Raw genomic sequence first — 14,649 nt, forward strand, 5'->3', positions numbered from 1 at the left:
TTCTCTGGCTTCAGAACTTTGGGGTTCCCAGTCTTAGAGGCTCTGGGGCTGATGCCTGCCCACTGGTGGGATGGCAGTCTCAGATCTAGTGCCAGCCCACTGGTGGCCAGAGTCTCTGGGTGCAGGAGTCTTGTGCATGGTGCTGGCACACTGGCATGTGGGGTCAGGTCATACATCCTTTGGTGAACCAATCCATGTTCTAGGGTGGCCGTGGGCTCATACAGTCTTAAGGTAGCTGCCTACTGATAGGTGGGACTCTGTCCCCACCCAGGTAGTCACTTAACCTAAAACATCCCAGTACAAGTGCCTACAGGCTGGTGCGTGAATTTGGATCTCTAGACTCATAAGACAGAAAAAAGCTTCCAAATGGTTGAGTTCCCCAAAAATGATTTTGCTAATGTCTATGACCACATGATAAGCTCCACTTCCCTTCTGCCTCTTCAGGATACTCTCCAAGAACAGCAGACCCCTTTCGAATTACTGACTATGCCTTGGTTCCTGGAACCTGTGAGATTTTGTGTTTGTCCTTTAAGAGCGGAGTCTATACTCCCCATACTCCTCCATCTATCCTAAAAGCAAGTATTCCTGGCTTTCAAAGCCAAATGTTCTGGGAATCCATCTTCCCAGTGCAGAACCCCTAGTTAGAAAGGCCAGTATGGGGCTCAGGTACTTTACACATTGGGGAAAACATCTGCAACTGTAATTATCCTCCTGTTTGTGGTTGCCACCTGAGAGCACTGGTCTAGACTAACACATTTCCACTTCTATCCATCTTGTTGTGGTTCCTTCTTTATATTTTTAGTTGTAGAAGATCTTATCTGTTCCTCTTCCAGTTTTTCTCATCAATAGCTGCTGTGTAAACGGTTTTGATTTTGTTGTGCTTGTGGGAAAAGGCAAGTTCAAGGACTCCCTACTCTACCATCTTGTCCATTTTCAATTGTGTTTTTTTCTTCATTGGGTATTTGCTTGATTTAGGTAGGACTTTGTTTTCCAGTGTCCCTATAAAGTTTTTATTTATTTATGGTTGTCAGATATTTTTATGGAAGAACAAAGACCTGATACTTTTTAGCCTACCCCTCACACACACACATACATTTATAGATGAACTGAAGTTTGGCACTTGCCATCTGACTCTACATGGATTAAAACATGGGCCACTACAGCTGCTGACCTGAAGCACCCCTGAGTAGATCTCAGGGTGAGAACCAGGAGAGAGGCACTCTGTGCTCTGGGAAAACTGGAAGAACAGGTCTTCAGACAGCTGGATACTTTTAGGAGAAGATTTTATCAGTCCAATTCTTGCATCTCCTCATATCTAAAAAACACTTTTAAGTCTTTCATGATGATGTCTGCTCCTTGTGACTAGTAATAACCTTCATGAGACCATAAGCAAACTTATAAAACATCTGCATGACTGCACGCACCTTCCCCTTCACCACATAATCATGTATACACTGATATTATTACCTCCTGCCTCTGTGGAGTAGTTTCTCAGGGCTATCTGAGAAACTGTCTCCAAAACTTAAGTCCTAATTTTGCCCTATACAAAACTTAACTGTCAATTTTTAGGTTGTGCTTTAAAATATATATATATATATATATAATATATATACATAAATATATATACATAAATATATATATATATAAATAATTGGTATGAGAACAGAGTGAGAATCTTATATTCCTGAATTTAATAGCCATAGAAAATACAAAGAATTTTTTTTTTTTTTTGTCTTTTTGCCTTTTCTAGGGCCGCTCCCACAGCATATGGAGGTTCCCAGGCTAGGGGTCTAATTGGAGCTGTAGCCACCGGCCTGCACCAGAGCCACAGCAACACGGGATCCGAGCTGCATCTGCAACCTACACCACAGCTCACGGCAACGCCAGATCCTTAACCCACTGAGCAAGGCCAGGGACTAAACCCGCAACCTCATGGTTCCTAGTCAGATTCATTAACCACTCCGCCATGACAGGAACTCCAAAGAATATTCTTAAGTTTTGAATTTGAGTGTCTTTTATGTCAAGGAAATAGTTATGTTTTAAATCACAGCCTAGCTCTAAGTTTTATGCCAAATACCATAACCACATCCTGATATAAATAGGTACATGATGTTTTAAAAATCTATAAATCTCACTTTATGCATAGGTGAGTGATTAAACATTAGGACTTCTACACCAAATATCTATTACCCAGAAACCAGTAGCTTGGTATATTTGGCATTTATATATCCCAACAGTCCAAATGTTTTCAATTTAGACTGTGATCATCTGGTCAGTGTTTCTGGTGTGGCTGTGTTCACTCAGATATTGTTCTGTCTTAAACTGTAGATTACCTTACAATAGATAGATGTTGGCTGATTTTGGTTGATCCTGGCTGGGACCAGTTTTGTGATTTGGCTGTGTTCCATATAGCTTTCATTTTTCAGCAGATTAATCTGGGCATGCTCTCATGATGATGGCAAAGTTTCAAGGAAGAAAAACTTGGCACAAAAGCTAATATACCATTGGAAAAAGCAAGTCACACAGTTGAATCCAGTGTCAAGTGATAAGGCAGGCCTCTTCAATCTCAAGGGTAAGAGACTATGAGGTTATGGGGGGAAATGATGGCTAAAGGAAAATGAAAAACTGAGAATATCATTGCTATCACTCACAACCTGAGAAGAGCTTTCTTTAACAGTAAGCTACCTCAAAAATGAATTAGTAAACTTTTCAACTATTGAAATATTTTTGGTATATCATCTGGTTCCATTTGGTAATCTAATTAGCTTTAATATTCTTAATCTGAACTAGTAGTTTAATTCCCTATCTTGGTCCCTTAGCTCATAAAAGCAATTATTATTTTTCACTAATAATAATACATAAGTAAGTAATGACTGGAAAGAAAAGGAGTCAGTATAATATTTGTCAACAGTCTGTCTTTCATCCACATAATTCTCAGTTCACATTTTAATTCAGAAATGTATTATTGATTTTTGTTATTTGCTTTAGATTAATTGTGTACCCAGTGAACAGGAATACATGATCTTCCTTCATCTTACTTCTTGACTCAGGGACTAACCTACATGCTTACATTTACTATGCCCATGCATTGACTATCATACAATGTGGATGTCGTGTTTAACCTTGGAAGTGTTCTCACTGAGATAGCTACTTCATTAAGGAAAACCTTATTTTTATATCTCCTGAAGATGTCATATATTAAAGAGGAATAATGTAGCTGAAACTAGTGAAAGTGAAAAGCATGTAAAGTATAACAAAAAATATTCTATGGATGCCTGATCAATTGAAAATAAACAGTTATTTATTCTGCATTTTTTTCTCTGCCAACACTGTACTGTCAGAAAACCGTACTATATTAGAAGAAAAAAAAACATACAACATAATTGAATTGTAAACCTAAAATAAAATTTGTATTTCATTTTTATTAGAAGAGCTTATTTTCTCCTTCAAAGAAAATAATAAGCAGGAATCAAGCTACAAATGAGATAAAAGTAGAGAGGCTTTTTGAATCTCTACTCATTCAATTTCCTTTTACTCAATTTTCCCCATGCCAGGACTCAGAACAATTCAGCAAAACACAAGTATGAGTAAAATGCAACTTAAAAAAAAAAAAAAAGGAAACATAGAATCTGTTGTGGTGTAGATAAGAAGCTAAGTAGTAGAGAAAAGATTAAGTGACCTAAATTAGCAGGGCTATTTACTAATAGAACTGGAAATCAAAGGTAAGGTATCTAACTCTTGCTTGTCATTTATTAAGGAATGCTAAAAGTACATTGATGCTTTTATTTGGTTTTTGTTTTATTGGCCATAACTGTCATTTCTTTAAAGCTTCTTTTCTGAGAGGTAATTGCTATGAGGTTGTTCCGAGTAACTTAAATTATAGGACTGCTTGAATGCAAACTAGAGTAAAAGCATTTCATATTTCAGATTATTTGTTGATTTTTTTCCCATATGAATTCTCACTTAACTATAAGATCTTTGGTTGGGTTGACAGCATTCTGGCTGACACATACTTCACTCTACAAATTGCTGCTCTATACCTGGTTACTGACACAGTTGAATGAATAGAAAAACAGTAATGTTCTGTCCTCCTTCCAGGTGTCATTTCTAATTTGTACTCTAGATAAATTCTTAATTCCTTTAATAGCTTTGTTTTACATTAATTCTGATATTTGAAACTGTGAAAATCAGTAAATAGAAACAGACTAGGAGTTTTGAACTCAGTTACATTTTACCTAATTTGCTCTTTTTGGAGAAAATTTATCGTCTTAGAAAGCACCTGTTTATCAAAGGATGTTCCATATAAGAGGAGAATATATGACTGATATGATACTCAGCATAACAGTAAAGCCTAGATGAAAATGTTATCACTAAAGTTGTAGTGGAGTCAATTATGACCCAAGGTTAAACTGGCAAGTTGTGAGTAAAGTGGATAAAAAGATATTTTCATAGAATGTTGTATTTAATACACATATAAAAAATAAATAAATGATAAATCCAGCAAAACAAGAAGCAAGACTAAATAAGGAAGCCTTTGTAAATGAATGATCCTAAGAGGTAAAACCACTTAGAATTTGAATTGAGTTTAGCAATTTAGAAATTTGCACAATAGAATAACTGTAAAATGAACAGTATAGACACAAAATCAAGATATAAGGGCAGGGTGTTTGGAAGGGTTGTGTGTGAATCTCTATCATTAAAAGTATGTATATATTAATAACCAACTATGTTAAAACATTAGTTTATCAAGTACTCTAATCCCTAATTATTTTCATATTTTTTCCTAAATTTAGAGAGTTTTTCCTTGAGAAAAGAAGAAAAATCACTAAGTTATTCTCAATCTATCATTTTTTTAGTTCAGTTTTTCTGTTTTTCTTTTTAACAGTTTGACTGAAATATAGTTGATTTATAAGATTGTGATAATTTCTGTTGTACAACAGTGATTCATTTATGCATATATACACATTCATTCTCTTTCAGATTCTTTTCCCATGTAGATTCTCCCAAAAGAGTGGGTTGAGTTCTCTGTGCTATACAGCATGTCCCAACTTATCTGCTAGAGCTCATCAATGAATTGAGTAAAGTTTCAGGATACAAAATTAATAAACAGAAATCTATTGCATTTCTATATATTAACAATGAAATATCAGAAAGAGATATTAGGGAAACAATCCCATTTTCCATCACATCAATAGGAATAAACCTACCTAAAGAGACAAAAGAACTTTACTCTGAAAACTGTAAGACACTGATGAAAGAAATCAAAGATGACACAAATAGATGGAAAGATATACTGTGCTCTTGGATTGGAAGAATCAATATTGTCAAAATGAGCATATACCCAAGACCATCTACAGATTTAACACAATCACTATCAAATTACCAATGGTATTTTTCATAGAACAAAAAATTTAAAATTTGCATGGAAACACAAACGACCCCAAATAACCAAAGCAATCCTGAGAAAGAAAAATGGAGCTGGAGGAATTAGGCACCCTGACTTCAGACTATACTACAAAGCTACAGTCATGAAAACAGTATGATACTGACACAAAAGCAGAAATACAGATCAATAGGATTGGATAGAAAGGCTAGAAATACACCCAAGCACCTATGGTAAACCAATTTAAGATAAAGGATGGAAGAACATAGAGTGGAGATAAGTGATGCTAGTAAAACTGGACAGCTGCATGCAAAATAATGATATTAGTCCATTCTCTAACACTATACACAAAAATAAACTCTAAATGGATTAAAGATATAAATGTAAGTCCAGATACTATAAAACTCTTAGAGGAACACATAGGCAGGACACTCTCTGACACACAACAATATCTTCTTAGATATACCTCCTAGAGTAATGAAAATAAAAACAAAAATAAACAAATGGGACCTAATTAAATTTAAACATTTTTTTTTTGCATAGCAAAGGGAAACCATAAACAAAATGAAAAGATAATGCACAGAATGGGAGAAAATATTTGCAAATGAAATGACTAACAAGGAATTTTAATCTCCAAAATATACAAACACCTCCTGCAACTCAATATCAAAAAATGTATTTTAAATTCAAGATAATATTAACCTAATAACTCTAATACTACATATCTAGAATGATCCTTTTCTAATAAAAACAATTTCTCTCCATTTATTTTATAGCCATAAATAAACTAATAAAGAGAGAGACATCAATAGAATTCTGGAATCAGGTGTGCCACTTGTTACAACAGCTTTCTCACAGTAGTCGGTTTAGGGGCCATTTTTTTCTATGATTTTTTTCCCTTTACAGTACTTTGCATTTTAAATAACTGTCACAAAATATTTTTAACATAATTAAAAAACACTTCTAAATCACTAAATTTCTTTTTGTCAGAGTCTACTTCAAGTTAATACTGTATGGTTTGAAGGCACAGTCATCCAGACTGCCAAGTCTGCTCAAAGCTTTGGACATTAACTTCAAGGAGTTACTGTACAAATACACGGTTAAAAGGAAGAGTTCACAATAGATGACCATCACTTATGACAACAACTTTAAATTCATTGGGAGTGTGTGCGTGGATGCCAAAAATCATGCTCAGCTTTGAAGCTTTTATTTTCTCAGGAAATGTTTCCTAATGGAATTGATGTTTGATGATATGCATGGAAATTCATACTAGCTTCAATATCCAGTTATTATTGGAGCTTTATGGTGGTTTACTGCCCACATGGTTGAAGTAACAATCAACTGATAAATGCGACCCAATATCCCTACCCTAAATCACATGGTTGTTTTTTCTGACATGGCCAGTGCCACCCTAAGACTGTCAGGCATAGTCAACTCTCACTCTAAATCACATTGTCACTATATACCCTAAAGATTCCCAGGAAAATCAAGATTACCTTCAAGGAGATAGGGCAGCTCTCCGTTTGGAGAAGTTCACATTATTTCCTGCACAGAGCCCTACTTTATGAATCACTTAAAATTTTTACTTCTCCAAAGAACTGCCTATACTTAAAATCTCCAATTATTCATCTCCCTTTGACTCATCTAATTATAAAATATAGCTTGTCATTATTCACCATCACCATCATTAGCATCATTACAACAATATATACTAAACAAGTAATGCATACCAGACAGTGATCTATAATTGCTAACTCAAAAGTATCAATTTCCCAATAACCTATAAATTATTATTACACCATTTTACAAATGAAGAAACAAAGAAAGAAAGAAAGAAGTTAAATTACATCATTAGTCACATAGCTGCTAGATGACAAAGCCAGAATCAAAATCCAAAAGTCTGACTCTGGTGCATACATACTAACCTATACACATTAAACAAATGGGATAAAATAACATTTCCAAACGTCAATAGCATTCATGGTACTAAATCCAATATGCACTTCCATTTCTCAGTTTAGTTATTCTTCTACTATATTTGGTATGCGCACATGCACACGCAGGCACACATACACAGACACACACAGACACATACACACACTCAGGCTTTGAACTCAAATCGTCGGGTTTTAATATTTATTCTGAGATATGCTAAATGACTAAGGAGAAATCCTGTAAGTTCTCATATTTGTCACATCAGATTTCTGTGAGAATGAAATAAAAGATTACTGAATTTCATCCATTCTATATATTATTTATATTCCAAATCTTTCAACAAGCTCTTCACCTCCACCTCTATACCATGGGCCAAACCACCATTATCTCTCACATGACATCCCTCAATTGCTTTTTCTTATTCCTATTCCTGTGTGGCTCTTTCAGAGAAACTGATTGCACTTTATTAAAAATAACTACATATAGGAGTTCCCGTTGTGGCGCAGTGGTTAACGAATCCGACTAGGAACCATGAGGTTGTGGGTTCAATCCCTGGCCTTGCTCAGTGGGTTAAGGATCCGGCGTTGCCATGAGCTGTGGTGAAGGTTGCAGACGCGGCTCGGATCCTGTGTTGCTGTGGTTCTGGCGTAGGTTGGTGGCTACGGCTCCAATTCGACCCCTAGCCTGGGAACCTCCATATGCCGTGGGAGCGGCCCTAGAAAAGGCAAAAAGACAAAAAAAAAAAAAAAAAAAAAAAAAAAACTACACATAAAACACAAAACTTATCATGTTACAACTCTGCTTAAGTATTTTCTTCAAATGCTTTCTTTGGCTATTAGAATAACATGTCAAGTCCTTAACATAGTCCACAAATTTCCATCCTATCCAGCCATGGCTACTTTCCCAACCTAGGATATTCTTTACTCTTTCTGTGCTTCTGACATACTTGTCATTGTTAAGATCTTTGAAAGTGGCAAGGTCTGGCCAGTCTAATGATTGTCACTCTGAGTATGATACATGCTCTCCCCATTTACCTTCATATCGATAATGCTGATTCACTATTGAGATCTCACTATTGAAAGGTTAGTATTTACTGCCTCAAATATATATATATATATATATGCACACATATGTTCATGCACATATATGACATCTACAAAATAAACATATATACATACAATATACATAAAACACTATATATATGTATATATATATTTAAACAAATAACTGCAAAAATAATTATAAATAATTCCTCTTAGACCAAGATTTCTCTAAGGGGGTAGAAAACATGTCAATTTTTTTCATCTATTAGTTTGTAACACATATCAAATAGTACATGATTAAAACAGTTGTTAAATAAATAAATAAATGTTCACAAAAAAGATGACAGATAATTCTCCATTCTGTTTGGGCTCTAGTAAGAAAAACAAAAACAAACAAAAATCTGCATATCCCAGATCATCCCAGATTTGGGATGCATCCCAGAGGAGGTGGGAGTGGTGGCTAATGAATGAAAACATACATAAAAAGTCATGGAATCCAAATATCTGATTTGGGATTTTAGAAACTTTCTCTTTATAGCAATTTCTATTGGCTATATCCTATATTTTACAAGTATTCTGAGACAATATCTGGTAAAGATGAAAAGCAGATGCATAGCAAGAAGAATGGACTAGATGTTCTTTATAAAAACACTTTCTGCCATTTCTGACCCACTCGGTCCTTTACTTTCTGACAGAAAGCTATCGTGTAGTTAAATGGCTACTAGTTATTAGCTGCTTCTGTCAAACAGAGGCAGATACTATCTTCAGTTTGTAGAACAATAGGGCTGGTTTTACTGCAAGATTTATAGATTTGAGATAAAATCATATAATAAAATACAAAAAAATCTCTTTTTTAATTTCTTAACATTTTAGGCTGATTTCTCTTGTAGAATATTTATTATCCTATTTATTTCCAGAGACTTCATGGAACTAAAGTGAATAGATACTATCTACTTAAAGAGAAGCATTTCCAAGTTGTTACTACTAGATTGTTACTAATAAATACTAAATGTATTTATTAAAAAGAAAATTACAGAATTGGGTGTCTAATTTGGTCACTATCTTTATAAGTTAATGCAAAATGTATATTCACTGTTAAAAAACTAAAATTGGTGCATCCATGACAAAAAAATGCCAGGGTAATCTTGGCGTTTGTTAAAAATTAAAAGCCTATGGTTAAGGGTTGGGCCAATTTATATCTGGGCCTAAACTTAAAGAATTTTTAGTTTAGTAATCTGTATACTCACAGCAATATCACCAAGAATCACCAGATCCCTTAATAAATTAGTAAGCTATCATACTAACTTATAAATGCTTATATAACACACAAGATCATCAAAACAGCCAGTGAAAATAGCAGTTAAATACCCTCCCGAATTTATATATTTCTTATTTAACCAATAAAATACTGCAGAAGAACACAAACTCACAACATGGAATGGGCTATACACAGTTTATTGGTAGGCTACTTCATGTTTCCTGATGATTCAAGTAGGACTGTTTTTAACACAACCTTATTCCCCTTTTTATTATTTTTTGGAGAATTTTTTTCTCAGTTTCCCACAGCTGATATTTGTATTCTAGTATGCTATTCATTTCCTGTTTTTTTGTGGGGACAGCAATACCCTGATTTTTTATTTGGATTTCTATGCCATCTTCATGAAATTTGTGTATTCCTAGAGAAGCTGCCCTCTCCCTGATGTTTCAATCATTCAGCACAATCCTTTACTAGCTGCAAATGAGTACATAATGACACGGACTAAGGAATAGTTCAGGTAAGTTTTTATAAGTTTGTGTCAGCCTTTAATTGTATAGTTTGCACTCTAAGTATAAAAAGATTACCTACATTGCACATATTAAGAGTTTTTATATTAAGTGTGTAAGGGTAGAAAGTAAACCTATAACCCTTAATTCTAAAGTAAAATATGAAAATACAAATATTAACTTTAATTCTACAGGTAAATCTAAATTTATAGAAATTTATGGCAATGCTGGCAATTAACTATAATAGAATTATTCTCATCAGAGGACAAAACAGGCTTGCTCATCACTATGCTGGCTCTAAGCCCTCATAACTTAATGAATGCTAAAATATTAAAATCTCATCCAGTTTACCATGGAGCCATAATTTACACGAATAAATGCATAATAATCCTTTGGACTTCAGAGGTAATTTATGAGCAATATTCTCACAGAGGATGATGATAATTCACCCTCAATTAGCCCAGCTTGATTTAAATCAGTGATTGTCCCATGTTTAATAATAATTTAGTAATAATGAAATTAATACCTCTTATTTTTGGATAAAATTATTAAAGGATCCATGGTGAAATTTACCTTTAAGCATGAATGCTTGTAAATATCTTCTTGCAACTTTTTTATTTAGGATTGGTTTCTCCTTTCAGGTACTGAAAACTTTATAGGAAGAGTTTGATTTCTTTGAAAATGTTGATAATCTAGGCATTAAATCATGTCCTATCCCTGTATTTAAGATATTCCCAGATGTTCCAAGATCAGGTCTTCAAGGGTCTGATTCTTCCAAAATTATGACCACAATATTCACTTTCAGGGATTAGAAAAAGACTTTGGTAGCATTAGCTATTTTTTATGATTTGACATTTTCAAAAAAAGGAAACAGTTTACAAATTAAAAAATAATAATTACAGTATATTTTGAAATGATTATAATCAATACCAGTTTCACAGATATTATTCTTATTCTGATGAAATAGGCTTATTAAATAACATATATTCAATAATTTTAGCAAATGAAAAATTATCAAAAATGACAATATCTAATGAGATTGGATTCATTCTAGCTACACTATGGATTTTATTTTTCATTTTTTTTTTTTTTGTCTTTTTGCCATTTCTTGGGCTGCTCCTGCAGCATATGGAGGTTCCCAGGCTAGGGGTCTAATCAGAGCTACAGCTGCCAGCCTACACCACAGCAACACAGGATCCAAACTGTGTCTGCGACCTACACCACAGCTCATGGCAACGCTGGATCTTTAACCCACTGAGCAAGGCCAGGGACTGAACCCGCAACCTCATGGTTCCTAGTCAGATTCATTAACCACTGAGCCACGACGGGAACTCCTGGATTTTAATATGATGTTTTCTTTTGTTCACGGTTTGAGTACTAATTTAGAAAACACAGATATAACACATTCTATCTGTGCAAGTGAGGTGACGTCCCTTGGTTCCATATTTTCTTATGAGTTGAGACTGAGGAAAATGCTATTATAGCCCTATGTAACAAAGGAAATAAACCCTGATGGTTACTCAGGTTTGATTGGGAATATCACTTCCAGAATAAATTTTTGCCACAATCCCTGTGCTTACCTGATAAGTTTGACAGCCTCAGAACTTCATACTTGATTCCTCTTTAGAAAATTACAATGCCTGTGGAAAAATACAAAGAGAATAGTAAAATAAGAAAAAATAGGAAAAATCAGAGTGCAGTTATTTTCCCTTACCTGGAAGCCAGTTAGCAATAGAGAGGAAAGAAAGATCACTGCATAACGTCACAAAACACTTGAGTTCGTCTCCTGTCAAGAAATTCTCCTCAGGGCATCAGTTGCTTTTTATAAGGAGTGGAAGGAGGTGGTCAAAGAGAGCAGAATTTCTCAACTAGGAGCATGCATCAGTATCACATTTTGAAATTAAACAAAATGCAAGTGTTAGAACTTTACCACAAACATACTGAATTAAAAACTATATGGCTAGAATTAGATAAGTTGTATCAAAGCATACAATTGTTATTTCTGAACACACCTGTGGAACACATAAATCCCTGATGTTCTTTCTAGCCCTGGTTTTTTTTTCCTTCCTATAATATTAATAATTTTAATTAATAGGGTAGTATAATCTGAAGATAGTAACTAAACTACAAAAAGAGAAGAGATAATTAACTCTGTAACAGATACTCTGCTAGGTGCTGCAGATAAATACATGAAATATTAGAAAGAAACACAGGAAATTATTTTCTACTCTCAATTAGTTCAGTCTACTTGAATGACGAATATAATAGACAATCATGGAAGAAATTGTTAAAATGACAGGTGAGGCACAGCAATTTAGAAGATGGTGGCACATCCTGTTGTTATGGAATTCAGGAATGCTGTTGCAAAAGATTAGGTGGAACTTTTTTCAGGCAAAAATATAAAGATAGACTTTAGGTGTAAGACGGTTCTGGCCAGGCAAAAATTATACAGTAATTGGGAACATTTAAAAAAAATCACAGGAGTTTCCATCGTGGAGCAGAGGAAATGAATCCGACTAGGAACCATGAGGTTACAGGTTTGATCCCCAGCCTCGCTCAGTGGGTTAAGGATCCAGCATTGCGGTGAACTGTGGTGTAGGTCACAGACGTGGCTCGGATCTGGCCTTGCTGTGGCTTTGGCGTAGGCCGGCAGCAGTGGCTCCGATTAGACCCCTACCCTGGGAACCTACATTTGCTGCGGGTATGGCCCTATACAGACAAAAGACAAAATAAAATAAAATAAAATAAAAAAATTACAACGTTGAGAAATGTATCTCTATTGATATTCTGAGGGACTTGAAATCAGTGGGTAAAATTCAAACCCTGGAAAATTGTTGAATATTTTATTATAAAATATGGAATCAGCATTAAAAATGGTTTGAGGGTATTAGCTGGAAATTAAAACAAGAAACTTAATTTCTTGAAAGTTTACTATATGCCATTTTCTGTGAAAACTTGGGGTGTTTTTGTTTATTTAATACGGCAATCATTTTTGGTTGGTGTTATTCCTCCAGTTCCCTACTGAGGTTCAGAAAGAACATAATTTCATTACAGTGAATCTAGCTATACACAGACTTTTTTCTATTTATAAATCTAGCAGTAACTTACCAAGACTTTTTTTTATGTTAGAAACATGTCCATATTTAATAAAACTAACATAAATTGTTACTTTAAAATCATTTTTTTTTTTTTTTTTTTGCTATTTCTTGGGCCGCCCCTGCGGCATATGGAGGTTCCCAGGCTAGGGGTCGAATCGGAGCCATAGCCACCGGCCTACGCCAGAGCCACAGCAACGCAGGATCCGAGCCGCGTCTGCAACCTACACCACAGCTCACGGCAACGCCGGATCGTTAACCCACTGAGCAAGGGCAGGGACCGAACCTGTAACCTCATGGTTCCTAGTCGGATTCGTTAACCACTGCGCCACAACGGGAACTCCTAAAATCATTTTAAAATTATAACACCCTTTCAGTGATCTCATCTATTCCCTTGGCTCAATAACCATCTTATGCTAAAGGTATATACCTCTCCTCTTGAAATATAAGAAAATAAATTATCTTTATTTAGAAATGTAGAAGAGCTAAAGAGAAAAGAAAGGAGGTTCCTTGTCCTAATTCTCAAAATAGGGCTCCTGATATCCAGTCAAGATAGGGAGACTCTCAGGCATGCTTCTTAAATGAACTTCCACTGTGTTTTCCTAGGGAACACTTTCTGTAAGAGAACACTGTCACACTGTGTGTGACAAACAAAATCCACAAGGTCAGAGTCTAAGTTTTTTTGTTAATGACTGTGTTCTTACAAACTAAATGCTTATAAGTGCTTGGATGCTAAATATATAACTAACTACTGAGATGAGATATATTCCCATTCTCAACCAGGCTATTTCATCAATTAAAAACTAAATTTTTTTTTTTTTTTTTTTGCTTTTTTTAGGGCCACACCCGCAATTGCATATGGAGGTTCCCAGGCTAGGGGTCAAATCAGAGCTATAGCTGTTGGCCTACACCATAGCCACAGCAATGCCAGATCCAAACCGCATCTGCAACCTACGCCACAGTTCATGACAATGACGGATCCTTAACCCACTGAGCGAGGCCAGGGATAGAATCCACAACCTCATGGTTCCTAGTCAGATTTGCTTCTGCTGTGCCACAACAGGAACAATTTTTTTTAAAAAACAAAATATATTTTCAATCTCCTTTTCTTTTTCCTTCTGGAATCCCTAACATTATACATAGACAGGCACATTTTATGTTATGCCATAGATCTCTTATATTGTTTTCGTTTCTTCAAGAAATACAAATCAAAACCATAATGAGGTACCACCTGACACTGGTCAGAATGGCCATCATTAATAAGTCTATAAATAACAAATGCTAGAGAGGGTGTGGAGAAAAGGGAACCCTCCTACACTGTTGGTTGGAATGTAAATTGGTACAACCAGTATGAAAAATATGGAGTTTCCTCAAAAAACTAAAAAATAGAACTATCATATGAACCAGCAATTCCACTCCTAGGCATATA

At 35.1% G+C, this 14,649-nt stretch overlaps 1 long non-coding RNA gene across 1 annotated transcript in view; it reads right to left on the reverse strand.

Moving 5' to 3' along the window:
* Nucleotides 1-14,649, reverse strand: part of LOC110260015 — a 216,338-nt gene that overhangs the window by 45,276 nt on the left and 156,413 nt on the right. The window contains exon 3 of the long non-coding RNA XR_002342722.1: nucleotides 11,706-11,765. This is a non-coding gene — a long non-coding RNA (uncharacterized LOC110260015). The remainder of the gene's footprint in view (nucleotides 1-11,705; nucleotides 11,766-14,649) is intronic.

This window comes from Sus scrofa, chromosome 3 (assembly GCF_000003025.6).
Source record: "Sus scrofa isolate TJ Tabasco breed Duroc chromosome 3, Sscrofa11.1, whole genome shotgun sequence".
NCBI classification, from domain to species: domain Eukaryota; kingdom Metazoa; phylum Chordata; class Mammalia; order Artiodactyla; family Suidae; genus Sus; species Sus scrofa.